General features: G+C 44.9%; 1 long non-coding RNA gene across 1 annotated transcript; it reads right to left on the bottom strand.

Annotated features, from left to right (window-relative positions):
- Positions 1-2,469: 2,469 nt before the first annotated feature.
- On the bottom strand, positions 2,470-10,973 carry LOC122902055. Its single transcript, XR_006383733.1, has 3 exons — positions 10,888-10,973; positions 9,923-9,987; positions 2,470-2,487 (listed from the first exon to the last, which is right to left on the bottom strand). It is a non-coding gene; the product is annotated as an uncharacterized LOC122902055 (long non-coding RNA).
- Between the last annotated feature and the right edge of the window lie 16,685 nt (positions 10,974-27,658).

Genomic DNA, 27,658 nt, shown 5'->3' with positions numbered 1-27,658 from the left:
TAAAATGATTTTCCAACAATCAGACTTTATTTCACGTTAACCATGCAGTAAACTCAAAGCACATTTTGCATTGTTTTCTATTTGTGGTTTTATGAAGAGGTCACCGTTTACACAGCACGTGCTTCCTGATGGTTCTGCTCATTATAATCTAATCAGTCCCTCCTCAAAATCCTAACAGAAGAAGGGTTTTCTTCTATCTCCTACCAGAGCTGTGTGGTGCAATCCAAAGGAGGCCACATCCTTGGTTACCCATCTCCTTCTCCTACCACCTTTTGGGGAGGGCGCTGTTTTCTTAGTGTGTTTATTGACTTCTTTTTAGGCCAGGTATCTAATCATCACAGCTATCTTTTGAGGTGGGTCTTGCCTCATCCCCCATTTTACAGATGAGACAATTGAGGCTCAGAGAGGTGAAGTGTCTTGCCTGAGGTCACACAGCTTAGAAATGCAAGGCAGGTCTGGAACCTTGGCCACAACCTCCTCCTGTACTGGGGGTGACTACAGAGCTCTTCCATGCTTCAGACACCCTCTGTCCCTGGTTCTGAGCTTCCCATGTTCTTCACAGGGTGCCTGGAACAGTACAACTCTGCCACTTATGCTCTTGCATAAATGGCCTTACCCCTCTGAGACTCAGTCTTCTCATCCATAGCATGGGCATAATTATACTAGTCTCACAGGGAGGTCGGTAATAATAACAAGAAGCCTGGGGTGCCTGGGTGGCTCAGTGGGTTGAGCCGCTTCCTTCTGCTCAGGTCATGATCCCAAGGTCCTAGGATCAAGCCCCGCATCGGGCTCTCTGCTCAGTGGGGAGCCTGCTTCCCCTCCCGCTCTGCCTGCCTCTCTGCCTACTTGTGATCTCTCTCTCTCTCTCCGTCAAATAAATAAATTAAAAAAAAAAAAAGAAAAAAAAATAACAAGAAGCCCGGACATATTTATCAAGCTCTTCCCATGTGCCAGGCATTGGACCAGGTAATTTATACCATGCTCATTTTTATTTTTTTAAATATTGTTTTAAAAGTTTATTTACTTATTTAAGAGAGAGAGCTTGAGCAGGAAGGGCAGAGGGAGAAGAAGAGAAGAACCGAAGCACACTCCATGCTTAGCAAGAGCATAACACGGGGCTTCATGTCATGCCAAGATCACAACCTGAGCCACAAACGAGAGTCAGACGCTCAGTCAACTGTGCCACCCAGACGCCCTTACACCGTGCTCATTTTTAATCCTCCTGACAGCCCGGGGAAGGAGATCCTGTTATTATCCCATTTTGCAGATGGGGAAATTGAAGGATGACATGGAAATATCCAGAACCCGCCACCACCCAAGCCTAAGCCATTGCCCTCGTTGTTGTTGTCACTCTCTTTGCCCCAGGCCCCTCCGCCCTCTTTTTTGCACAGCAGTCGGAGGAGTCATGGTCACACCTAAGTCCAGTCATGTCACACCTCTGTCCCCAGTCCTCTGGTAGCTGCAAGCTCAGGCAAAGTCAAAGCCAAACACTTTGGAGGACCTGGCTTTTTCCTCTCCTGCTGGCTTCCTCCACTCACACTCAGCTGCAGGCTCGTGACCTCTCTTTATGTTCTGGTCACACACCAGCCTCAGGGGCTCTCTCGTTGGATCAGATGTTCCCGTATTGAGAAAGCCTTCTCGGAACCCCTGCATCTATTTAGTTGTCTCTCGGCATCCAAAATCCCCTGACATAAGGGTGCCCGGGTGGTTCCAATTCTTGATCTCAGCTCAGGTCTCCACCTCACAGTCATGAGTTTGACCCCCTATTGGGCTCCACACTGGACTTGGATCTAACTTAAAAAAGAAAAAAATATATATATATATATATTTGTTTCCATGCATTTTTCCCTGTCTCTCCTCCTGTGTTTAGAACATAAGCCCCATGAGGACAGGGTTAGTTTTCTCTTTCCCTGTTTGTTCACTACAGGATCCCCAGGGCCTAGAATATTGTTGGCATTTGTCGGATATTTGTTAAATGAAGGAATCACAAAATAATGCCAAGTAGTAAGCCCCGGCCAGTGCCTGGCATAGTGCAAGTGTCCACAAACATGGACTGCTCCAATCAGAGGTGTTAAACCACCCCGGGCTACAGGCAGCTCTTCTCCTTGGGAGGAGGGTCAAGGCCCATGTCGGCTCAGAGCCTCATTCTGTCCCATCCAGAAAAATCTGTCCTGTGGGGCCTGGAAGGTGGGTTCCCTCAGCAGCAGTCTAACGAGGTCAGCAGCACTTCCTCATCTAGAGGAGGAGGAACCCCAAGGCAAAGAGAAAAGATTCTCCCAGACTTCTCAAGGGGTCCACAAAGAGAGAGAGCACATCTCCAGCGGCATGAGTGGACAGTTGCCTTCCAGAACTAGAATTCGGGGCTTACCATAGAGCCCGAGCGTCTCAGGTGAGTGCTCTGCCTCTCCCCAGCAGCCTGGCCAGCACCAACGATGGATTTTATATCAAAAATCAATTTCCCCTCTAATTTTGAAAATAACACGTGCCCTATAAAATATTCAAAGATCAAAGAAATGTATAATTTAGAAAATGAAACTTCCCCCCTCCCTTTTCCCAACCCAGACAACTTACTGTTAACAGCGTGCCATATACTGGATTTTTATCTAGAATTTTTTTTCCCAAGCATATTCTAACATTGATTACTTACAAAAATGGGATCAATCCATACATAACTTTTGCACCTAGATTTTTTTTTCTTTAATCAGGTGATTGAGGTACAGTTTGCATATCGTCAAATTCATTGTTTTTAGCATAGGCTTCTTTGAGTTTTGAAAATACGTTATACCATATTCAATTTTTTTTAAAGATTTTATTAATTTATTTGACAGACAGAGATTACAAGTAGGCAGAGGCAGGCAGAGAGAGAGGAAGGGAAGCAGGCTCCCCGCTGAGCAGAGAGCCCAATGCAGGGCTCAATCCCAGGACCCTGGGATCATGACCTGAGCTGAAGGCAGAGGCTTTAACCCACTGAGCCACCCAGGCACCCCTATACCATATACAATTGTATAAGCATTGTCACAGTAAAAATTCAGAACAGTTCTACCAGCCTTCCAAATTCTCTTGTGCCCTTGGAATAAACCCCATCCTTCAGGGTCAGCTCCTGGCAATGATTAACCTGTTCCCTCTCCCTCTACTTTTCCTTTTCCAGAAGGTCCTACACATGGTATTATAGACTACATAGCCTTTTGTGTCTGATTTCTTTCACTCGGCACTATAATGCCTCTTGAGTTTCCTCCACATTGTTCCGTGAATCTGTAGTTCCTTCCTTTTGATTATTGTATAATATTTCATTGTATGGATAGTCTACAGTCTGTTTATCCATTCATCAGTTGAAGGATGTCAGGGTTGTTTCCAGTTTGGGGCGATTACAAATCCAGCCACTCTAAACATTCACATACAAGTTTTGTGGTGTGAATATAAGTTTTCATTTCTCTTGGGTAAAATCCCAGGAGTGGGATGGGTGGGCCATATGGTAAACACATACTTAGCTTTATAAGAAACTGCCAACATGGTTTCCAAAGTGACTTTTCCATACACCTTGTTTTTTTTTTTTTTTTTGAACCTTGCAAATATGTTATTACCTAAAAACATGTATTTATATGTTTGTAAAAAACTTCCCATCAGAATGTAAGCTCTAGGAGGGCAAGGGTACTGTCTCCTTTGTTCAACTTTGCGTCCTCTGTCCAGAACAGTGCCCTGGCACATAGTAGGTGCTCAAGAAATGGGTGCTGAATGAATGAGCCCGATAGACCTCCCTCCACGTGAGGACACTTTGATCCATGTCATTAGCCTGAGAGCGGTGGCATTGTATTATGCTGTCTGGCGTGTCTCTTCCCTTCACCTTACTGTGGGCCCCTGCCTGTCTTCAGATTCCCACCACAGTGTGCATCAATGGACTTGCATATTCTTTTGCAAGTGAATTTCCCATTAAAACAAATTTCTGGAAGTAGAATTGCTTGGTCAAAGGAGACAAAAGATCACAACTTCCGTAGATATTGCAAAAGGTGATACCAATTTATACTTCCACGAAGAGTGGAGTGGAAGAAATGGCCTGCTTGGGGAGATTTCCTGCCTCACCCCAACCTCCCCTGCACTGAATATTACCGGTTGGGACTGATGTTAAATCCGCCCTGCTCCAGGTCTCAGGGCTGCCCTGACATTTGGATCTCCTGCATGGGCACAATCTCCAGAAAGAACGATGGACACTGACACAGGACTGCCGAGTGCCTGTTTGGCTAAGAAAGAACCCAAAAAATCAAGCCTGAAAGCTAACTATCTAAAAAAACAGAGTCCTTGGGGTGCCGGGGTGGCTCAGTTGGTTAAAGCCTCTGCCTTCGGCTCAGGTCGTGATCTCAGGGTCCTGGAATCAAGCCCCGCATCGGGCTCTCTGCCCAAGGGGAGACTGCTTCCTCCTCTCTCTCTGCCTGCTTTTCTGCCTACTTGTGATCTCTGTCTGTCGGATAAATAAAATCTTCTTTTAAAAAAATTTTTTTAAATAAATAAATAAATAACAGAGTCCTTCCTATCGTCTGATAAACAAAAGGCTATTAAAAAAAAGAAAAGGCAGACGCTCTGAGAACAAAGTAAATCTACTCGTCCTACATTTGGTCCCTGTTTTACTATTTTACCGTGAATTGGGGTGGAGGGTGCAGCATGGGTCGTGGGGCTGAGTTTGGATGCAAGTCTGGATGCTACCAGCAGACCCGCGTAGGTGACCCTGCAAGGACTCTACACGAGAACAACAAAAGGTAGCTGGAAAAAAAATGAAACTGAACGGGGAAGAAATGAAAGTGTTACAATTAGCTAATTGGACCCAGTTCTTCTGGATGGAGCTTTATCTCTCCCACTGTGCACAGAGCTCTTCTCCACATCAAAGACTACTACAAGCCTGGAGAATTGGAACCGATGTTTATAGAGTGCTTTGAAGATGTAAAGTACTGTTTAAATGCTAAGTATTCTTATTATGACTTAAAATTTTAAATGCCCTTTTTTTTTTTTCCCTGGTGGGAATTTTTAATATGTTTGTGATTCTTATTTAATGCCAAAAGCGAACCTGTCTGTGAAATGCTATCTGGATTCAGGCTGGGGTGGGGCAAGCCACCAACGTATCTTTGGAATACTGAACCAAATTCACCACTCTGTCCTTGTAAATTGTGTTTTCTGGGAAGATGAACACTGTCAATCCTATGCTGTCAGTTTATGTAAGAACATGTCTCAAGATCTAATTGAAATACAGCATCTTTCCAGGCAGAGTTGATAGAGTTATCACATTACAGATTTTATTTGACTCTGCATCTCAATTCATTGCTTTGTATAGTTTCCAGATTTCTTCATAAAACAGAAATTAGACACAGTCTTGACATTAGAATTTCACAAAGAAGCAATCAAATCCAAATTACTTCGAAGAAAGAAAGAACTATAAAAGTGACTAAACCAAATGAAAGGAAAAAACATTCTGGAGGGCCCTAGTTCATGAATTAATTTTCTTATTTGGTCCTTGGGACAAATCCAACTTAATTTAGGAGGTTGCCAGACGTAAAACACAAGGACAAACTTTTGCATCTGTGGCTACTATGAGCTTGGAGATAAATATGTAAAGTTCAGAAGTTTTGTTTACGTTCATCTTTTTTTTTTTTTTTTTTTTTTTGCACAGAACTCAGACAATATACTACACTGGTCAGTATTCCTTTCATGTGTTCACTGTGTGCTAATAGATTTTTTTTTTTGTTACTATTGGTAGGGAATTTTTTAAATTAAAAAATCATCAAAGCTTAAATGAATTGCCCAACATAAAACTTGGGTCCAAAATGGAACATGGTCATTGGGCCTTTGCAATTTCCTATGGTAACCAAAGACCAAACTGTGTTTTAAAAACTATTCTAGTAATGAGTTCACAAGAGGTCTCAAGTTACTAAGTGGCTTTGAGCCTCTTTTGAAACCAAAGCAAAGGAAAATCTCATTAATTTGAACTGTGCTAATAATGGAATTTGTTATAATTCAACCTGGCCTGAGCTACAGTTTACCTTTGCTCTACCTGTGAAGGCAAGTTTACTGGAGTGACCATAAAGAAGATTGTGCAAGAAATATTTCATGTCTTTAAAAGAATAAACTATCTTAAGGCTTTTAGCACCTCACTTTTAGCCAAATAAATTCCTGTGGAATTCAGATGAGTTTTAAATGTTGATTGGAGCAGACAGGAAGTAATATGACTTAGGAACCCTTTTTTTTTTTTTTGGTCAAATTCTTCTCTGTACTCCAAAGAAATAAAGGTTCACTTTGTTTAAAGATTCTAAGCAGTTCCTTTAATGCAGACAGATCTCTTAACCTTCCCTTCATAACAGTTGTCATGAATGAATGAGGTTTCATTGAGGCAGTAGCAGCAATCGGTAATTACAACCACTAACAAAGAAAAGAACTCAAAATAATGTTTTTTTTCCATGGCACTTGTATGTGTCAGGCTATGTGCTAAGCCCTTTCTAATTTCTTTATACTGTGTCTGATAACCGATAGGTTCTTAGTAGATGATCACACTTACTATTAAAGTCATCTGTGTCTTCTTTCAGCTATAGAAGGACACTGACATCTGTTGGCTTCACTGGTATCAATGGACAGATCAAGGATGGTCAAAGAAAAAGGAGGAAAATATCATAAAGAAATAGATCAATAGATGATGGAAGATTAGATAGATAGATAGATAGTTAGATAGATAGATAGATAGATAGATAGATAGATAGATATGGGGGGCTTATGGATGGGTGGATGGATGGATGGATGGATGGAGGGATGGATAGATGGATGGATGGATGTATGGATGGATGGAGGGATGGATGGATGGGTGGATGGATGGATGGATGGATGGAGGGATGGATGGATAGATGGATGGATGGATGGATGGATGGATAGATGGGTGGGTGGATGGATGGATGGATGGATGGATGGATAAATGGATGGATGGGTGGATGGGTAGGTGGATGGATAGACAGATGGATAGGTAGATAGATGGAGATGGATGGACAGCTGTATAGATAGATAGAAAGAAGTAGCAAAGCAAAGAGATGGGAAGAGGTGACACTCTGGTCATGCTAGCCCGCATATAGGAATGGTTTTTCTCTCCACCTACTCAAGAACTTCAGCAGGTACATTAGAAAGTTAGCCACGAACCAAGAATGACACAGCCCTCCTGGCAATCACAGCTCTCCTGATGAAGTCCCAAGGGAGCCAAAGGGAACCAATGGGAGGAACCTGAGCAAATTTGTTGCCAATCTGTTTGGGAGGCTGCAGAAAGGTTCAGTGGTATGGCTGTGTGTGCCAAGTAAATACCAAGGTCCTGCTAACTTGAGGGATTAGTTTGATTCCATGATGTCTGAGTTGGGTTTTTCCACCACAGCATTACCAGGATGTCATTTAATGGGTACCAAAAGTCCCCCTCCTTAGCAGAAGGAAATACTTCAAATTCTCACCATTCCATTTACATTAAAATTTTTTGGAACCTTTATTGCTTTATCTGATTATAAGCGTAATACCAAAAGAAAACCAAATAAAATAAGAGAGTAAGAGGGAAAGGAAAAGAAACACAGCTCTTTATAAAAAATTCAAACAATCCAGATGAATATTAATGAGCAAGTGAAAATGATGTATGATCCCATCACTCAGTGATAGCCACTGCTAACATGGTGGTGAGTGTCTAATTAAGAGTATAAACAATATATTTCAAGGATACCTACCATATGTTGGAGATATAAGGGACAAAATATAGTTATAGTCCCTGAGCTTAGGGACTTCATAAACATATTAAATGAGTTATTACCAATGTGATGAATATTTTGTAACTTGTTCCTTGCACTCCACAATGATGATAACCATTTTCCCACGTCAAATATATACGTATATTCGACATATATATCAGGGATAAGAAATATTACTAAAGGAGCACCTGGGTGGCTCAGTCAGTTAAGTATCTGACTCTTGATTTCAGCTCAGGTCATGATCTCAGGGTCGTGAGACTGAGCCCCTAGTTGGGCTCTGTAGTGGGCATGGAGCCTGCTTAAGATTCTCTCTCTAGGGACACCTGGGTGGCTCAGTCAGTTAAGCAGCTGCCTTCAGCTCAGGTCATGATCCTAGAGTCTTGGGATCGAGTCACTCTCTCAGTGGGGAGCCCTCTTCTCCCTCTGCCTGCTCTGCTTGTGCTCTCGCTATCTCTCTCTTTCTCTCTCTGTTAAATAATAAATAAATAAAATCTTTAAAAAAAAAAGATTATCTCTTTCCCTCTCCCTCTGCCCTTCTCCACACACCCCCCCAAATTAGTAAGCAGCATCACCCTTTTCCCTTATTCTTTCTAAAGAGGATTCAATATTTGCCTGCCTATTCCCTAGACCTTTCGTTGGGCTCATCAAGGACAGGAACACACTAAGAACGAGTACATTGATTTACATCAGGAAGGACCTGAAGCCACCCGGGGTGGGCCAAAATGGGGGGAGAGGGACTAAGAGGGAAGGAATGCCTGGACACGAGAGATAACCCAGGCTGAGGTCTGGAGGAAGCAAGGGGAAGTACTGGGGAAGTAGGGACTGTGACTCATGAGGAAACCGTCAGATCTTAAGGATTTCTCAAGGAGACTTCAATTTCAGAGGTGAGTTATTTGCTGATGCCATGGGGATTGGCGACTTAGGATTCTTTGGAAGGTGCTGCGACATTGAGGCTGGCCACCATATGGCCAGGTGTGGTTTGATACTTGTAGGACAACCTCATCCCTTTTAAGGGTGGTACGTGTTCCATAGTGGGGGATACGAAACTTTATTTCATCCTTCCCTACAGGCAGGCATGGAGGTTGATACAAATGCTTTTGCAACTAAATATAAATCCCATATAACATCTTTACAAACTGGTTCACTTAAAGAAGTGAATAGATAGATGAATGATAGGTAGGTGATAGTTAGATAAATGGAAGGAAGGAAGGAACGAAGGAAGGAATGTGGGGGGGACAACAAACTATGGTATATCTATACCGTAGAATACTATTCAGCAATAAACAAGAACGAAGTATTGATAGACAACTTGGACGAATCTAAAATTAATTATGCAGAGGGAAAGAAGCCAGACTTCTGTAAGTTTCCATTTATATACAATTGAGATGGAAAACAGATCAGCAGTTGCCTAGGGCAGGAAGGGGGACAATGAAGGGGGATGAGGAAACCTTTGTGCTCATATATTCATGATCTTGATTGTGGTGAACACTTCAGGAGTATATACATATGCCAACATGTATCAAATTGCACAGCTTAAATACATGCAGATTATGGCAAATCCATCATAACTTAATAAAGCTATAAAGTTGGTGATGATAGATAGACAGTTGGGGGGTGCATTTTTAAGTGAACAAGAGAACAGAGACCCAGCAGAGACCTGTTTATGGGCTGCTGGGCTGGGGACTGAGGAGAAAGGTGACCAGTCCAGTATGATAAGGACTCCAGTGGGATGCCACTGTACAGAGGGGTAGAATTTGGCAGGGGCAGAGGAAGTAGTCCTGTTAATAGGGCTTCTAGGAATGAGAAGTGGGCTAGGCAAATGATCTCACACCCGAGCCCCAAATCACACTAGTTTCCATCCACAGGGTGGGCTTATTTATGGCCCCTCTGCCCCAATCTAGATGGCTCCAGAGCTCAGCAATGTGCCTGGCACATGGCAGGTACTCAGTAAATGTTTGTCAACAGGAACAGACTCACTTAAGCCCCGCCCAGCCACCATGGACTTAGAGGCATCACAGGTATCCCATCCTCTTCCTGTCAAAGGGCTGGACCACCTTCCCAAGCTGGCCTGGAACCCACCTCCATTCCACAGTCCCCCAGCCCCTGGCTTCACCTGCTATCTTCCACTCAATCCTGTCTCCTGGAGCTAATGAACAAATTCGCTTCTCCAGCCCTACCTTAGAAGCTCTTCTTTGGACACGGATTCACTCTCTCTTCTGGCTTCCCATGATGTCCGTAGCTTCTGCAAGAGGCAGGTTATTTGAGGTCGGTTACAAGACCGGAACAGACCAGGGTTCGTGCCCCAGCTCTGCCTCTCTCTGACTTTGTGGCTGTGGGCAAGTGATGTTCCCTTTCTTTCTTTCAAAGATTTTATTTATTTATTTATTTGACAGACAGAGATCACAAGTAGGCAGAGAGGCAGGCAGAGAGAGAGGAGGAAGCAGGCTCCCTGCTGAGCAGAGAGCGCGTTGCGGAGCTCGACCCCAGGACCCTGAGATCATGACCTGAGCCGAAGGCAGAGGCTTTAACCCACTGAGCCACCCAGGCGCCCCTGATGTTCTCTTTCTGAGCCTCGGTATCCTCATCTGTAAAAGAGGGTTAGCAAGCATTATCTACAACAGTCTTTGTGAGGATTCGTGAAAGAAAGGCAGGAAGTGTTTAGGACACTGTGTGGCACACAGCAGACACTGAGTAAAAGATAATTTTATTTTTTAGAGCTTGGACTCTGAAGACAGGCTGATCCAAATTCAAATCCCAGATAATTACTCCCGTGCAAGCGACGTAATACTTTTGAGCTTTGGTTTCCTCCTCTATAAATCAGAGATGAGGGCGCCAGGGTGGCTCAGTGGGTTAAAGCCTCTGCCTTCAGCTCAGGTCATGATCCCAGCGTCCTGGGATCGAGCCCGGCATTGGGCTCTCTGCTCAGCGGGGAGCCTGTTTCCCTTCCTCTCTCTGACTGCCTCTCTGTCCACTTGTAATCTCTGTCTGTCGAACACATAAATAAAATCTTTAAATAAACAAACAAACAAATAAATAAATAAGAGATGATGCAGATTCACTTGTCAGGAGCCTGGCAGGAAACAGAGGGCACATTGAACCCGGGCAATGTGAGGCGAGTTTCATAAAGACATTATATGCATACCTATGAAAGGAGTTTAGGAACCTCCACAGGGTAAAGTGCAATCCCTGGGTCTGGCAAAGGGAGGCGCTGTTCCAACCTGAACCTGCAGGATCAAGGAAGAGTGTTAATTCCAGAACCTGGAAAGGGGACCTATTGGAGCAAATCACCCATCAGGAGCAGTGGTTTTGGGGAAGATACACAGCCAGCCCACAGCCCAGGCAAGGAGGAGCCTAGGGGATTAATATCCCAACCCCATTGTCTTCTCCTGCCAGAGTCTCTTCTGTTCTTTGGACCAACCCAACCAGAGGCCAGGGTACGTGGGAACCCACTAATGCCACCCACCCAGGTCAGCCTCTTGGGCTTAGAGCAAGAGTAAAGGGCAAATGTCCCCACTGGGAGGGCAAAGAGATGAAATCCAATAGAAGAAGTTCCCTCCTTGTAGAATCAAAAGGATTCATTGAAATCATGTTGATAAAGCCTTTACCATGTAATAAGGCTTTGCTCAGTGGCAGCCGGCCCATGGTTAGCCTGGAGCCCACCCTAGCCTGAGTTCTCCAGGTTGGTACCAGGCCAGCCTTGACCTAACCTAGGAGTGTCGAGAAGGGAACAGAGCTGATCTTCTGCTACATTCTGTGTTTACTTAGAGAAAACTTGGCTGCTAAGGGGAAGGGGGTGTTGACTGTGGTTTTCTGCAACAGCCGCGGGGGTAGGGGAGGTGCAGAGAGGGGGAACTGGAACACATTAGGATGTCTGAAAGTCAGGAGACCCCAGAACCCCGGGATCTGAGAAGAGTCCACATTGAGGGCAGTGCTCGCCCACATTCTCTTTGCCAAGGGACTGTGGATTTCGGGACTGAGTGCCGTGGCCTGGGACCTGGTCCCCAGGAGACAGGGCCACGGGGCAGCCCCAGCACCGGCCACGTGGAATGTGCCACTCTTGGAACCAAGGCTTTTGCTTTTTAAAATTGGCTTGTAAATCTCTGTGTAGTTTGCAGAGTTTAGGAATTTTATTTTATCTGGATTAAAGTCGTGTTCTGCTTTGGCATCGGAAGGCGTTTATGACTGTTAAAACAAGAAATGAAAAATATAGGCCTGGAATCAGCGAGGCTGCCTCCTGCCAGACTCGGAGGGATTTGTCTTAGGGGCCAGGCGGAAGGTTTTCTGCCCCTTCTCCCCTGACAACTCGAGTATCACTTGGGAAAGCTGCGGCTGACGACGGAGCATGGAACTCAAGGGTTGGGGAGGGCGTGGGGAGAGGAACATCTTTAGCTTTGCTTGGGTAACATCCTTCACCTTTCCTTCAATTCTACTCCCCCTCCCCCACCTTAAACCATACCCTCCAGGGCATTGTTTAATGTCGCTGTCACTTGGCTGCTCTTGGCCTAGGGGGCAGGTGGCTTAAGACTTTTGATTCATTGTTTTGGGATAGCTATGAACTCCCAAATAGCAATTTTGGACAGGATTTAAATAACTGAGATTCCAGCTTCCTTGGCCTACTTTGCCAACTTCTTTATTCCCTCTTGCTTTTAAAGCACTCTCTCTCTCTCTCACATACACGCATACACACACAGACTTCTTTCCTAATGGCAAAAGTTATACATGCTTCCCGAAGAACATGTGGAAAGCAAAGCAAAGCACCGACGTGGTGGGTGAGGGGGCCACAAAAATCATAAGAGAAAATTGCTCAAGCTTCAGCAAAGAAGGTTCTGGTATTCTGCCTCCTATCCATCTATCATATATCTATTCTTCTTTAATACAATCATAGACGGTATGTAATCTTGATCTTGTTGCCTGTGTGTTCATTTATAGTTTGTAAGCATCTTTCCTTTCCTGCAGACAATGCATTGTATTTTATGACAAAAATACAAACGTCGACCCCTCGGGCACTGAGGTTAAGAATTCAACCTTTGTAGGCAAAGAGATGTGGGTTCAAATCTCAGATGGTCAATTTCTACCTGCATCTTTGGGCAAATGACTTCATCTTGCTGGATCCGGGTTTGCTCATCTGTAAAACAGGGATAAAGCTGTATCCACCTCAGAGGAAAGGTTGCTGGGAGGACAGTAACATCCCAGTAGATAAATAAGAACCTGCAGTGGGGGTGCAGGGTATGGGGAGAATGCTCGTCTTCCTAGTGAGTGCTCAGTAAATTACGGTCCATATTGTTACTGAGATGGTTCGCAGTGACCCATGCCGGACATTTACATTTTTCCTTTCCCGGGGGTGCTACATGTGGCATTCTCTCTAAATGATAACTTTGGGCTCTGTAGCATTTGTTTCATGGTTAACAGTGAGATGATTTTAAACTTCTATCTTCCCCCAAGACTGCTCGACAAAATTGGCAGTCTGTACTATGCAAAAATTCACCCAGAAATGGAAGAGAGGGACATTTGCAAAAGCTGGGTTGTGTCTACAGAATTAGAAGGCACAGTTGGACTAATTTTAGTGCCTAAAAATGGGAAACATTGGAATCATGCTTCATGGGAAACTCAAGTTCTCGAAAGTGGCAAAAGGAACCATCAGGGCTGGTTGAAATGGGGACCATTCCCTCAAGGTCTGGGCCCCATTGCAATCCGTGCACAGACTCTGTTTGGCTGGAAGGGAAAAGGTTCAGGGAGAAAGGGTTAACTGTCTTTCACGTCTTGGGGTGGAAGTGATCTAGTACAGGCTGTGTCTTCATTGTCTTGGTTTGCCCAACTATCCCCTTTCCTTTGTCTTGCCATGGATGGTGTTGTTGACTGTGACCAGGCAGTCACTGTGCTGGGGCTCTCTGCTAGTCTGTCCTTCAGGATTCCCAAGAGGGTCAGGCCCCTGTGATTGGCCTCCCGTGGGCAAACGGCACACAACTCACTTTGTATCTGAGGACTGGAGCGGGGGCCTGGCTCCTTTTTGGCACAGCCAATCAGGCCGGGGCTGAGAGTTTATGAGATGAAGGGGAACCACTTTGAAGAAAGGCGTCCTTGTCTGCAGCTTCGCCATCGCTCAGTGGGGAGGGGTGGGCATGGCCAGAAGGCTGGTGCCCTGGGGATGGATGGGGAAAGAAAAGAAGCTGAGAAACCAGGGTCAAAATTCTTTCTGCGAACAGGAGAGCAAAGTGAGCAGTCTGCCTTCCTCTCCGCAGGTGTGTTCTCCCAGTGGGAAGCCATGGCCATCCCCAAGGGTCAGGATGGGTGCGTTGCAGCCCCTGGTTGAATTGACCTCCAGCTCCCACCCCTCCTAGAGAGCAGAGAGAGTAAAGTGGAAACACCTCTAGAAGCAACCATGGGGGCCAATAATCTAGAAACAATAACTCCACCAAGGCAGAGAGGGACCACTTCAAATCCTCATCCCCCCCATGGGCTTTTACTTCCTATCTTGGAGCCTCAGTTTCTCCCCAAGGAGGCTATTTTTTTTTTAAGGTTTTATTTATTTGACAGACAGAGATCACAAGTAGGCAGAGAGAGGAGGAAGCAGCCTCCCCGCTGAGCAGAGAGCCCGATGCGGGACTCAATCCCAGGACCCTGAGATCATGATCTGAGCTGAAGGCAGAGGCTTTAACCCACTGAGCCACCCAGGCACCCCAAGGAGGCCATTTTTAATAGTATCTCCCTCACAGGGCTGTTGGGAGGACTGCATGGAGCACTTTGCACAGTGCCTGGTATGCAGTAAGTACTGAGTAGTTGAAGCTATTATTATTATTTTTTTAAAGATTTTATTTATTTATTTGACAGAGAGAGATCACAAGTAGGCAGAGAGGCAGGCAGATAGAGAGAGAGAGGAGGAAGCAGGCTCCCTGCTGAACAGAGAGCCCGATGCGGGACTCGATCCCAGGACCCTGAGACCATGACCTGAGCCGAAGGCAGCCGGCTTAACCCACTGAGCCACCCAGGCACCCTAGAAGCTATTATTATTAATTGCGATCATATTTGGTGTCACAAGAGGTATTCTACTTTCAATGAAGCCAGAAATAGGGTCTGTTCCTTTGATTTTTCTTTTCTTTTCTTTTTTTTTTTTTTAAGATTTTATTTATTTATTTGACAGAGAGGGACACAGCAAGGGAGGGAACACAGGCAGGGAGAGTGGGAGGAGGAGAAGCAGTCTTCCCACCAAGCAAGGATCTTGATGCAGGGCTCAATCCCAAACCCTGGGATCATGACCTGAGCCAAAGACAGATGCTTAACTGACTGAGCCACCCAGGTGTGCCCCTTTAATTGTTCTTTTACCCATTTATTCAGACAATCAATGAACATTTAATAGAGCCTACTAGGGGCTGGCTGTTTCCCTGGGGATGATGTCCTTGGGGTTTACAATGCGTTTAGGCTCTGTTTTAAGCCCTTTCTGTGTATTAACTTACATAAGCAACACCATGGGGTAAGTGTCGAGAAATTGAACTTGGCTGAGATCTCATAGCTCGTAAGATTAAGAGCTGGGATTTGAACTGAGGTCTGCCTGCCTCTCAAGTCTGTGTCTTAAACACCCTGCTAGTCCTAAATGAATAAATAACACATGATTCCTGCCCCTACCCACCCCCAGGCAGAGCCGTCCCCTGGAACTTTCTGCAAGGAGAAAAATATTCGCTGTCTGCACTACTCAATACGGTACCCACTGGTGGCTACTGGAGGACTTGAAATATGACCAGTGCAACTGAGAGACTGGATTTGAAATTTTATTTAATTTGCATTAAATTCAGCAAGATTTTAAGAAAGCCACACACAGGGCCAGTGGCTATCATATTAACCAGCACAGCTCCAGGAATGTAGAGCCTGGATGAAAAAATTCACATCGGCCGAGGGGGTGAGTGTTTTGCCTAAGCTCCAAGAACACAGACAGGAGGACACAGCCTTGGTGTGGGGCATGGCCTGAGGGCACCAGAGGCTTCCTAGAAAAAGTCATCTCTGACCTGAGTCTTAAGGAAGGGGCTGTTGGCAGGAGGGAAGGCATTTTTAAATATACCCAAATACGCTGGATTTCACAACAGCGCCTGTGGACAGCCAGTACTTTGGTGGAGATTGAAACCTGTAATCAAGACCCAGGGTCTTCTTTGAGCTACAAGATAACCAAAGCTTACGTGGGAAGGATGAAAGAATAGTGGGTTCAGGAATGTGTCCACTGTTTTGTTTTTGTTGTGTGTGTGTGGTTTTTTTCCCCCTGCTACAGGTATGAGCTTGAGTTTGGCTTTGAACCATCACCTTTCTGAGGGTGTGCAAACACTTGGAAAACAAACCTGAAAAATTCACCAGCTCATTGGAATGCTTTGGTCGATTTTGTATGAAGTCAAATGTTCAAGAATTGTGAGCCAGCTCTAGGCAGACAAAAGAGTACTAATAGTAATAAGGATAATGATGATAATAATGAAAAACAGTTACCACTTATTAAGACACTTACTTTGTGCCAGACCCAGTGTTAAGTGCTTTTGTGTATTGATCGTCTCACACAATCCTACAATCCATCCTTTACATGGCAGCAAAGTGGCCTTTTTAAGATCTAAACTCTAAATCAGATCATGCTAGTCTGTGGCTAAAACCCTTAAGTGGCTTCCCATTATACTTAGAATGAAATCTAAGTTTCTTGCCCTGGTCGGCAAGGCTTGGGCCCTGCCTACCTCTCTCCCCATCTTCTCCCATTCTCTACCTACTTACTAAGCTCCAGATACATAAGACCACTTTCTGGTATAAAGGGCCAAGCTTTGGCTACCCCAGGACTTTTGCACTTGCTGTTCCCCCCAATAAGCTCCTCAACTCCAAGCCCTAATCCTCCACTATGTGCTGGAGGGCAGGAACCTTGTCTTTTTGGTCACTGTGGCATCCACAGTCCCTATGGTGGTAGGTATTCAATAAAAATTTATTAAATGATTGAGAGAATTTGAACCTTATATACTAAGCCTTATTATCCTCATGTAACAGATGAAGAAACTGAAGGTCAGAGGGGTTAATTTGCTCAAAACCACATAGCTTGTTAGTTTCTGACACATAGCTGACACATAGCTTGTTAGTATCTGGAGGATTCTGACCGTCTTCTCCTATTGGCCCGCTGTGCTGGGGTTACATATACACCTCAGAAGGAGGAGCGTCCTTCAAGATACGGTTTTCATCCCTTCACTCTGCAAATGGCCCTGGTTTGCCTCACTTCATTCTTTATTGCCAGGATCTGTCTATATCATAAGAAACCCTAGCCTGCAAAACTACCCAGTCTTCCTCTGGCTTTTACTTTATGTTTTTCTTTGATCATAAAAATGAGTACTGTAGGAAGACTGGAAAGTATAGAATATATATATAAAGAAGCTGGGAGGGAAAAAAAAAAAACCTACTCACTACTCATGATCTCACTGTCCAAAGGCAACTTGGTTAACTCTTTGGTTTCTTTACTGCCAATCTTTTCTATCATCTTTAACACAGAGCTGATACTGTCTGGTATGTAATTTGGTGTCCCAATTTTATCCCTTAATGCTACATATTTTTAGAGGTCTTATTTATTTATTTGTCAAAGAGAGAAAGAGAGAGTAGAGCAGAGGGAGCAGCAGGCAGAGGGAGGAGCAGGTTCCCAGGAAGCCTGATGTGGGACTTGATCCCAGAACCCCAAGATTGTGACCTGAGCCAAAGGCAGACACTCAACTGACTGAACCGCCCAAGCATCCCCTTTAATGCCACATCTTAAGATTGTTCTCAAGGGGGTGCCTGGCTGGCTCAGTCAGCAGGGCATGCAACTCTAGATCACAGGGTTGTGAGTTTGAGCCCCACATTGGAGGTAGAAATTACTTAAAAAGTAAAATAAAATCTTAAAAACAAAAAAAGATCTCTCACAAGACACTAAAATTTTTCATAAGTATTAAAGCCAAAGGTTGCATGATATTCCCTCACTTGGGTAAAGCCAGTTCACTCAACCAAATTTCTTTTGTTTGGGGGAGTCCTTCTTCTCATCTTGCAGGTCAGTAAGCCAAAATGAGGACTTAAATGTAAGGAGGCACACCTGTAATTGTGACTTAAATATAAAGAGATGCAGGAACTGTGATGTTTCCCTTTTGAGATCAGAAAAACAAGGCATGTCTGCATTTCATCAGAATAATTATTGCTATGATTTTATCATTTCCTGAGATTCCATAGTATATGGGAGTTGTGGACATTCCAAAGAAAATCATGAAATTTTACCTAAAAGTCTTCAAAGGTTTTAGGGCTGTGTTGGCTCTCGGCAAAATCCCCTCGGCTGTCTTGCCGCCTACACTTTCAGAGTGCACCAAAGAGGTAGGGTGGCAAAGGGCAAGGAATCTGGGAAGTTCAAAGTCCAGTTTCTAGACTTAACTACGTGCCCTTGGACATGTCACTCCTCCTCTTTCCTGTGAAATGAGTCTGATGGTCCTCGCCTCAGAGAACTGTGAAGGTCAAATGAGGCATCAGACGGGGAGGGTGTATAGTAAACTCAAAAGTGCCATAAAGTTGTTTGGAATTCTTACGATCCGATGAGTTATGACCACAGTGGCTATTTAAAAGAACTTAAAGGTCAGCAGAGCCTATGTTCTCCAGCCCAAATCTTCAAAAGGCTGGCTCTTGTTTTAAGATGATATATATAAACCAGATTAGCGCGTCCTCTGCTTGCGATAAATTCACGCGGATTTGAAAGAGTGGGTGTGGCAATCTTGGCGGCTTGCCGACCCAGCATCCGTGCCCTAGCTCCCCTGACCCGAGCACAAGTACTGTCTGGGTCAGGTATTCAGTCCCCCAGTCCGTGTGCAGCATGTAACTCGGGGCAAACTGACTCCACCCCCGGCTCCAGAGGCGGGCTTGATTGGTCAAAGGATAACCCCTCCCCTTGCTGGTGATTGGTTGGGCAGAGAGCATGTGATCCCATTCTGTCCTCTGGGATCTGTGGGGACGCGTGAGATAGGTGGGAAGAGATCTCGCTCCTAACAAAGTGTTATAGGAAGAAATGTTCTTTCTTCTCCTTCTGGATGCCCTACGGCGGACTGGGGCAGCCGTCTTGCTACCACACTGGGGATGAAGCCAACACGGACAGCGGAAGACTGGAGAGAGTATGATGGTCTTAACAACAGCAATAACAGTGGCAAAAACTTACTGATCCCTTAGAGCCTGCCAGGTCCTAGTCTAAATGTATCACATGCTTTGGCTCAGTGGGGTAACCCCACTTATTTGGATGTTGATTTTTATGCAACCATTAAAAATGCAAATTTTTTAATGGTTGCATAAAATTCAAAAGAACAATAATATTTAGGGGAAAATGAAATTCAACTTTCAGTGTCCATAAATAATTTTTTTTTAAAGATTTTATTTATTTGAGAGAGAGAGACAGTGAGAGAGAGCATGAGCGAGGAGAAGGTCAGAGAGCGAAGCAGACTCCCCATGGAGCTGGGAGCCCGATGCGGGACTCGATCCCTGGACTCCAGGATCACGCCCTGAGCCGAAGGCAGTCGTCCAACCAACTGCGCCACCCAGGCGTCCCCATAAATAAATTTTGTTGAAACCCAACCATGCCTACTCATTTACCTATTGTCTGTGGCGGCTTTCATTCTACGAGAGCCAAGTGAAGTAGTGGAAGAGACTGCCAACTACTTTGCCAAGAGCGAAGCCTAAAATATTTGCTATATTTCGTCCTTTACAGAGAAAGTTTGCCCACCCACAACAACCCTGTAAGTTGGTGTACTCTCCTCCTCCTGTTTTTCATAGCTGAGGAAACTGAGGCTTCCAGAGGTTAAGTAATTTGTCCAAGGTCATACAGCCCTTGAGAAGTGGACTTGAAAATCACTGCCAAACAAGCTGGTTCCAGAGCCAGAGTTCTTAACCACTTTGGGAAAGGACCTGGATTCCTGATGACATTGTTCAGAGTCAACCAGCCCTAAAGCCGCCTCACCTTGGGACCACAGGTTTCAGTGGTATATGACATTGCTGTATTATCGAAGCCAGTCTGAGACTGTGTTTTTGTTCTTTGCAGGTGAAACCATTCCAGCTGATGCCCTGAGAGAGAACATGACGAAGGTCAAGAGCAGAAAGGAAACACAAGCATGAGCCTCTTGGACCAACTGCCTTTTGTCCTTGCTCGGGAGAATAAAAGCTCTCTTTCTCCAGACACCTCAAGGCTCTACAAGTTCTTCCCTTTCAAAGGGATTATGAAGTAAATCCTATTTTAGAATTGCTGCTGCTTTTGGCAATCTGCAATATTAGCCTGATGAGGAATTACACTCGCTAATAAAATATCGCAAGTTGGGTTGAGTCTAATTGTTGCAAGTGCTAATAGTAATGGCATGTCATAGGGACTTCTGTGCCGGCACATCCCTTGCTTGGCTACAGCCCATGTGGAAAATCAATTTCCTCTAAATGTTTGAAGAATGGCACAGAAGGACCTGATTTCTTTTCCCTCTGCTGGAGTCAATCTGGAGACAGTGAGCCCATAAAATGAATGAGAATAACTATGGGTCCAAGATGCAGGGTGGGATGCGGAGTTAAGCAAAGCCTGACCTCGAGCTCGAAGTTCTAGCTTTTTTGTCCTAAGGCCAGACACAATACCCATTTACATCCCAAACTGATGTGCTCTTAAAAAGTCACAGGACAGAAGGGCTTTGACTTTGACCCAAAAATCTCACTTCTAGGGCTCTCTCTGCCAGGAAAAAAATCTCCCGAGTATACAAGAATATTTGAACAGGCTATTCCTCGCAAGCTGGTTTGTGATGGTGAGAAAGTGGAGGCAAGATAATTATCTGACAGGAGGAGATTAATTACGTCAATGGTGATATATCCATGCTCTGTAGCCACGAAGAAAGAGATAAATCTGTATGTATTCATATGGCAAGATTTTTAAGGTACAGTATTGAGTGAAAAAAGGCAAGGTGCAGACCAACATCCATGGTATGAGGGAGGTTTTAGTAAAAAAAACAAAAAAAAGTTTTCAACAAAGATGGGCATATTTACACATGGATGTTTGTACATGAGTAAAGTGGGGTCTGAAAGGATCCACACCAGGTTGCAGATGAGATGGTGATGGCTACGCCCAGGCTGGAAATGCTACGGGTGAAAGGGGAAACTTTCCTTCTTATTATTTAGATTTTTTTTATGTCAAGGGTATATGGCTTTGGTAATGCAAAAGGACATAAAGAATTGGCTTCCCGCCATGTCTGAATAGCACCACTCCAGGCTTGTCACTATTTTTGAGGATACGGAAGATCAGAGTGCAACTCTGTGGTCTGAATGATCGAATCAAGCCACAGGTAGAAGTTGTTATACACTTTAATCTGACAGGTCATAGCTCCTCCTGGGCTATAGTTACCACAAACGAGCTTCATTCCTTGCTACCTGCCTGCCTACCAAACCAGAACCAAACCAAAACATCCTTTCACCAAGGCCAGAACTGAAAGATTTACCTTTTGTGAGCACCTGGGTGGCTCAGTTGGTTGAGCAGCTGCCTTTGGCTCAGATCATGATCCCAGGGTCCTGGGATCGAGCCCCATGTAGGGCTCCCTGCTCAGCAGGGCGTCTGCTTTTCCCTCACCCCCTGCTTCTCCCGCCCTCCCCCCACTCACACTCATGTTCTCTCTCTCTTTCTCTCAAATACATAAATAAAATCTTCAAAAAAAAGAGAAAGATTTCCTTTTTTAAAAATTGTGGGAAAATATATTCACGTAAAATGTACCATTTTAACCATTTAAAAACTGTAACAATCAGTGGCATCAGGTGGATTTAAGGTATTAGGCAACCTTCGGTGCATCCAGAACTTTCTAATCACTCCAAAAGAAAATCTGGCATCCATTAGCATTACTGTCCTTTCCTCCCCTTCCCCCTCCCAGCCCCTGGAAACCACTAATGTGCTTTCTGTCTCTGTGGATTTGCCTATTCTAGACATTTTATATACGTGGAACCATACCGTGTATGGCCCTCTGTGACTGGCTTCTTTCACTTAACATCAAGTGTTCAAGGTTCATCCAGGCTATAGCTTGTAAGCAGTACCTCATTCCTCTTTATAGCTGTATACTATTCCAACATGAGGACATGCCACAACTTGTTTATCCATTCATCAGTTGATGGACATTTTGGATGCTTAATATTTTAGATATTATGAATAATGCTGCTATCAACATTCCTGTATACATTTTTCTTCGAACATCTGTTTTCGCTTCTCTTAGGTACATAGATCAGAGAGGAATTGTGGGATCTATGGTAATTATTTGTTTATCCTCATCAAGATTTGCTTTTCGAACCCCAGAAGAATAGTCTCTGGACACTAGAGGACATGAAATGAGTGGGGGAAACCTCCCCTGAGTTTCTGTATGTCTTCTGAGTCCAGGCAGTAAGACTTGGGCTGAATGAGGCACCTGGGTGGCTCAGTGGGTTAAGCCTCTGCCTTAGGCTCAGGTCATGGTCTCAGGGTCCTGGGATTGAGCTCTGCATCAGGCTCTCTGCTCAGTGGGGAGACTGCTTCCCCCTCTCTCTCTGCCTAACTCTCTGCCTACTTGTGATCTCTCTTTCTGTTAAATTAACAAATAAAATCTTTAATTTAAAAAAAAAAAAGACTTGGGCTGAAGTCCCAATTCTGACATGATCTAACTTGGGAAAATCACTTAACCCTTCTAAGACCCTGGGGTTCTTCCTCTGTAATGTGGGACTGATTATAGGACATACTTCATGGATCTTTTATTCATTCAAATAATGATTTATTATTCATTCATACACCTACTGTGCAACACATAAATTTTTCAGTACTGACAAAAACAGATAAGAACCCCAGTCCTTGCAGAGGAAAGACAGACAGTTTACTAATATGTAACAATAAGGTACGTAGATAATGTTAAGTTTTATGTGGAAAATACAGAACAGGAGGCCTGAGAGAAGGCCTGCCTTTTAAATGATGTGATTAGCATAACAATAATGTGATATCTGAACAAAGACTTGAAGGAAGAAACACCAGTCATGTGGCTCTCTGAGAGGAAGAGGTAGTGCAAAGGCCCTGGGGCAGGAGTGTTCTGCCATGTGCATACAAAAGCAAAGAGACTGGTGTGCCTGGACCAGAGGGCATGTGAGGGTGAACAGAGAGGATGATTTTGTGGGCCACAGTGAGGACTCTGGATTTGACTCTGAGAGAGAGATAAGGAGCCCTTACAAGTTTTTCACCTGAGCTGACTTATATTTCAAAAGCATCATTCAATCTGCTGTGTTGAAAATAGACCACAGACAGACAAGGGCAGCAGCAGGGAGACCGGTTGGGAGCAGACTGCAGTAATCCACGTGAGACGAGCTGGGGCCTTGGACCAGGGTGGTAGCATAGAGGTGTGAGAAATGCTCGGGTTCTGAACGCATTCTGAAGGTACAGCCAACACAATGTTCTGTTGCGAGTATTAACTAAGATAATGTGGCAAAAGCTCTTATCACAGAGCCTGCATATAGTTAGTACAGAGTAATGGTGGCCATGATTATTTCAAGGTGGATATAGTATGTTCCCCTGTGAGGGCTGAACAGGAGCTAAAAAGACAGTGAACAAGAGGGAAGCTGTTAAGGTTTCTGGTGTGATTTGCAGCGAGTTTTAAGGCCACCAAAGGCAATGGGCCTTTAACACAATGGAGACAAGGAAGTCTGCACCTGCCAGAGAACAGGGAAGCCCAAGGCAGCAAAGCCACATTATTTAGACCAAAACAGAGACTTTAGGGCCAACTGTCCCTGAAAATTGCAAAATCCTCTTCCTTCCAGTGTCTAGACAGCAAGATCAGAGGGCAAAATGGTGGTTTCTAGATTCCCCAGCTTTGGAAATACTTACCTGGGTTTATCACTGCAGGCCAGGTATTAATTTGGGGGTTTTCAGCTGAACCACACTCACCCAGAACCTCTCTCAGGAAGAAGAACCAATTGCCAAGAGACAATGGATTCCTTTCAAATCACCTTCTTTTTGTTCCAAATCCTAGAGACGAGACAAGAGGTTGTTTCTGAGGCTGATGGAGATGAATTTTTCCAGCGGAATGCCAGTGTTGCTCCTCCCGCCTCTGGTAATGATGCCTCCTGTGAGCCCTCTGCCAACCCCTTCCCATCGGACATCTGGCCTCAGCAGGGAGAAACAAGGACCAAGGCACTTATTTTGGCTCTGCTATCAGCAAAGGAAGGCTGATGAAATTCATCATTAGTGCAAATTAAAATCCACCAAACCATATTCTCTCTTCCTTATACCACCTGCGTTTCTAGAACTGACAGGGGTCTCGCTTTCCTTTTGTTTTCATTTTGCTCTGGATTAAGGTGTGATATTTTTTTACAGTTAATTAGAAGATAATAATGCCAGTGAGCTTATTGTTAATTATTTGTATCTGTACTTAATACTTGTAAGTGTGCTCAGTTCTCTCGAGCTAATATTTGGCTTGTCAGATGTGTTAGTCATGGTAATTAATTGAGCCCATATACATTTACTGGTGCTGTGGGTGGAGTTATAGGAACAACAGCAGATATGAAATGTCTCCACCATGGTGTGCTTATCCCTCGAAAGAGAACTCTGGGGGATTGGATCCTTCTTGTGACATTCACTTTGTACCTGCCTGGCTTCTTGCCTCGCTCCCCACAAGAGGGTCTTCTTTATAAGATTGTAAGACCCCTCCCTGCCCCCCACCATATCGTCTCTCTAGGCTCCCTGTTAATTCCCTTTATTCATCAGGCCCAGCTGTATTATTGAGGGCGGGGGGTCAGGTGCAAAATAAAAACACAGATTCCCTTGTTCAAAACTTAAGAATTTCAAGATGGCGACAGCAGAGCATTCAACCAGATGTCAAGCCCCAGTGAATGTAGAAGTTGAATGCCAGCGAAACCAGATCTTTGTCCTTTGCCTTTCTCTACCCAGATTTACCCACCTCTCTTCTCTACAGCCTGGACAGTGTGCAGCACACAAAAGGGGCTCAAGAAATGAGCCAAAGAATTTTCTAAATCCAAGACTGAAAGATGCAAAAATGTAACCCTGTAGCTTTCCTTAACTGAAATCTTCCCGTGGATGGGCAGAAAGAACTTTCCAGAGGAACAGAGATGTTCTATATGGATGTAGGGGTGTTGGTCCCATGGCGGGAAACATTTACCAAACCTCATCAAACTGCAGACTTTAGAAGAATGCATTACATTGTGTCTAATTACACATCGATGAAAATGTAGCATGCCTGAAAAACCCCCAATGGCTCTATATTACCTTCAAGATAAAGTCTATTTTTGTCCCATGTTACACCAGGTCCTTCCCCCAGGGTCTGTTCTTAGTTTTCCAGCCTTCCCTCCAGCACTTCTGTGGCTCCCTATTCTCCAGGGAGGCTGGTGGCCAGCCTGTCCCACCTCTGTGCCTTCTCAGCTCAACTGTTCCCTGGCCCAGTGGTGAAACATCAAGAAGTAACAACCAGGGTGACATCAGCACCAACTGGGAAGGACTGAAGAATGGGGATAAGGCCAAGTCCCGGAGCTGCCTGCTGTACCTTAACCCCTTATTCCTGCCTTCTGGGGAAGTGAGGGTCAGGAGGAGGGGTGGTTGTCAAGCTCCAGGCACCAGCGATTGACCCATCCCTATGGAGGTGATCCCATGTTCCACCTGGCAGAAGCACGTGAATCTGGGGACTGCCTAAAATTCAGGCCAGCCTGAATTCAGGAAGCCAGGACTTCCTTCTTGGGCCAACACCTTCCTCCTCCTCCTTCAGATCTCAACTCAAGGGTCTTCTTCTCCAGGAAGCCTTCCTGACCCCCTCTCTTCTCTTGATCTCTCTTTCCACATCTCTACAATAGTATTCACCACACTATCCTAGGTGAATTATTATTGTTTTCTTTAAGGCTGAGGCTGTGACTTGGTATTCCCACAGTCCAGCAAAGTGCAGAGCACTGAGACCCAAGGCAGACAATGCACGAAGGAGTTTTCCTAGCTCTCCTGGCACATGGTACCAACACAGACACACATGCATGGATGGGTGGATGGATGGATGATGGATGGACGGACAAATGAGTGAGTGAATTTCCTCTTCACCTTATCTACATTTCCTCTCCATGAGACAGTGGGCATTCTTGGTACATGGGTTTGAGAGACAGCAACGACCATCTCAGGCAACCTGGAGACGCCCCAGGGTGACTTTCAGAGTGACCATGGCCTCCCGGAACATCCGACAAGGTCACTATTGATCTGGCTTCACGGAATTGTTGGGAAACTCAGCTGAGTCAACGCCCACAGCTCCTAGCCATTGGCAGCTCGGACCACTTGGGAGACTGGATCCTGTGCAGCCGGCAGCCAGGCTCAGTAGATGCGGTCACCAGACAATGGAACAGAAGTCGCCGGCCATTCGCAGCCATCCCCAAGCCAGCGGTGCTGATTTCTCCTTTCGTGCTCTTCCCAGTCTCCTGGGTCAGACAGTTGCTTAACAAAAGTGAAAATTTGGGATGCCTGGCTGGCTCAGTCAGTTAAGCGTCTGCCTTCAGCTCAGGTCATGATCCCAGCTTCCTGGGATCGAGTCCCGCATCAGGCTCCTTGCTCGGTAGGGACCTGCTTCTCTCTCTTTCTCTGCCTGCTGCTCTGCCTGCTTGTGTTCTCTCTCTGTATGTGTGTGTGTGTGTGTGAAATAAATAAATAAAATCTTAAAAAAAAAAAAAACAACAAACCCAAAGTGAAAATTTCCCTGCAATAAGAATATAACTATTGGCAGATGTTACCGAACCAGAATCTGGAAAACAATAAAAATGGGCCTTTTCTCATTTGTTTCCCACTTCCTGTTTCTCTGCCAGAAGAGTCCAGTCTCCGCTTCGAGAGAGAAAAGACAGTGGTCCACAGTCCTACAGAGAAAGTGACTCAGGGATCACCTTCCCGATCTAAATGCCTGGTTTTCAGCCTTTCTGAACGTGCTGCTCCAGAATAAGTCATGGCTGAACATGGCACAGATTGTCCCATGGCCCCATACCTCCACCTCCTTCCAAATCACAGCCTCTCAACCAAGTCCTCAGTTTCCAAGAAAAGGCAGATTTGCATCCCGCGGAAGAGCTCAGACTCCAGAGTCAGACAGACTGGAGTTCCAGTCCTACTCTTTTCGGTTCCTGGCTGTGAGATCGTGGAGACCTCTGAGATCTCCTAACCTCTCATAGTTTTGTTTTCCTACCCTGACTGGTAAGGAAAGAAGAGTGTCTCCATTGCAGATTATCAGTGAGCACTAAAGGACACTAAGTGGCAGAACTTGGGTGAGAGTTTATCAGATGTTGGTTGTTATTGTTTATACTCATGGTTTTATTTATTTATCTATTCTTATTTTTAAAGTAGCTTCATGCCCAGGGTGGGGCTTGAACTCAGGACCCTGCTATTACCGACGGGGCCAGCCAGGTGCCCCCAGACTCATTGTTTTAGAAAGAAGACATGGGATGGCAAAAATACTTAAAAGTTTTATAATAAATCCTGCAGGCAGGCCTGGAAAAGCATAAAGACCCTTGCTGGATAAATTGCTTCATCACCTCCCTAAGCAGTGGACTGAAAAATGTACTCCTTGTCCCTGCAAAGATTTGAAATCAAGTCCCTGGGCCCTATTGTATTGGGAAGGGGATCTTCGCAGATGGAATGAAGTAAGGATCTTGGGACGAGATTGTCCCGGATGATCATGGGTCCTCAAGTCCAATACAGGTATCCTTGGACAAGCAGAGAAAAAGGAAGAGGACACAGAGGGAAGAAGGCCATGTGAAGACAGAAGCAGAGCTTGGAGGGATACGGCCACAAACCAGGGAAGCCAAGGGAAGCCAGGGAAGCCAGAGACAAGGGAGGACCCTCCTGTAGAGCCTTGGGCGGCTGGCACAGGCCTGCCAACACTTCGCTTTCACATCCCTGGCCTCCAGAATTGCGGGAGAATACACTC

This window comes from Neovison vison, chromosome 3, assembly GCF_020171115.1.
Source record: "Neovison vison isolate M4711 chromosome 3, ASM_NN_V1, whole genome shotgun sequence".
Lineage (NCBI taxonomy): Eukaryota > Metazoa > Chordata > Mammalia > Carnivora > Mustelidae > Neogale > Neogale vison.
This window is presented reverse-complemented; position numbering and strand designations above follow the sequence as displayed.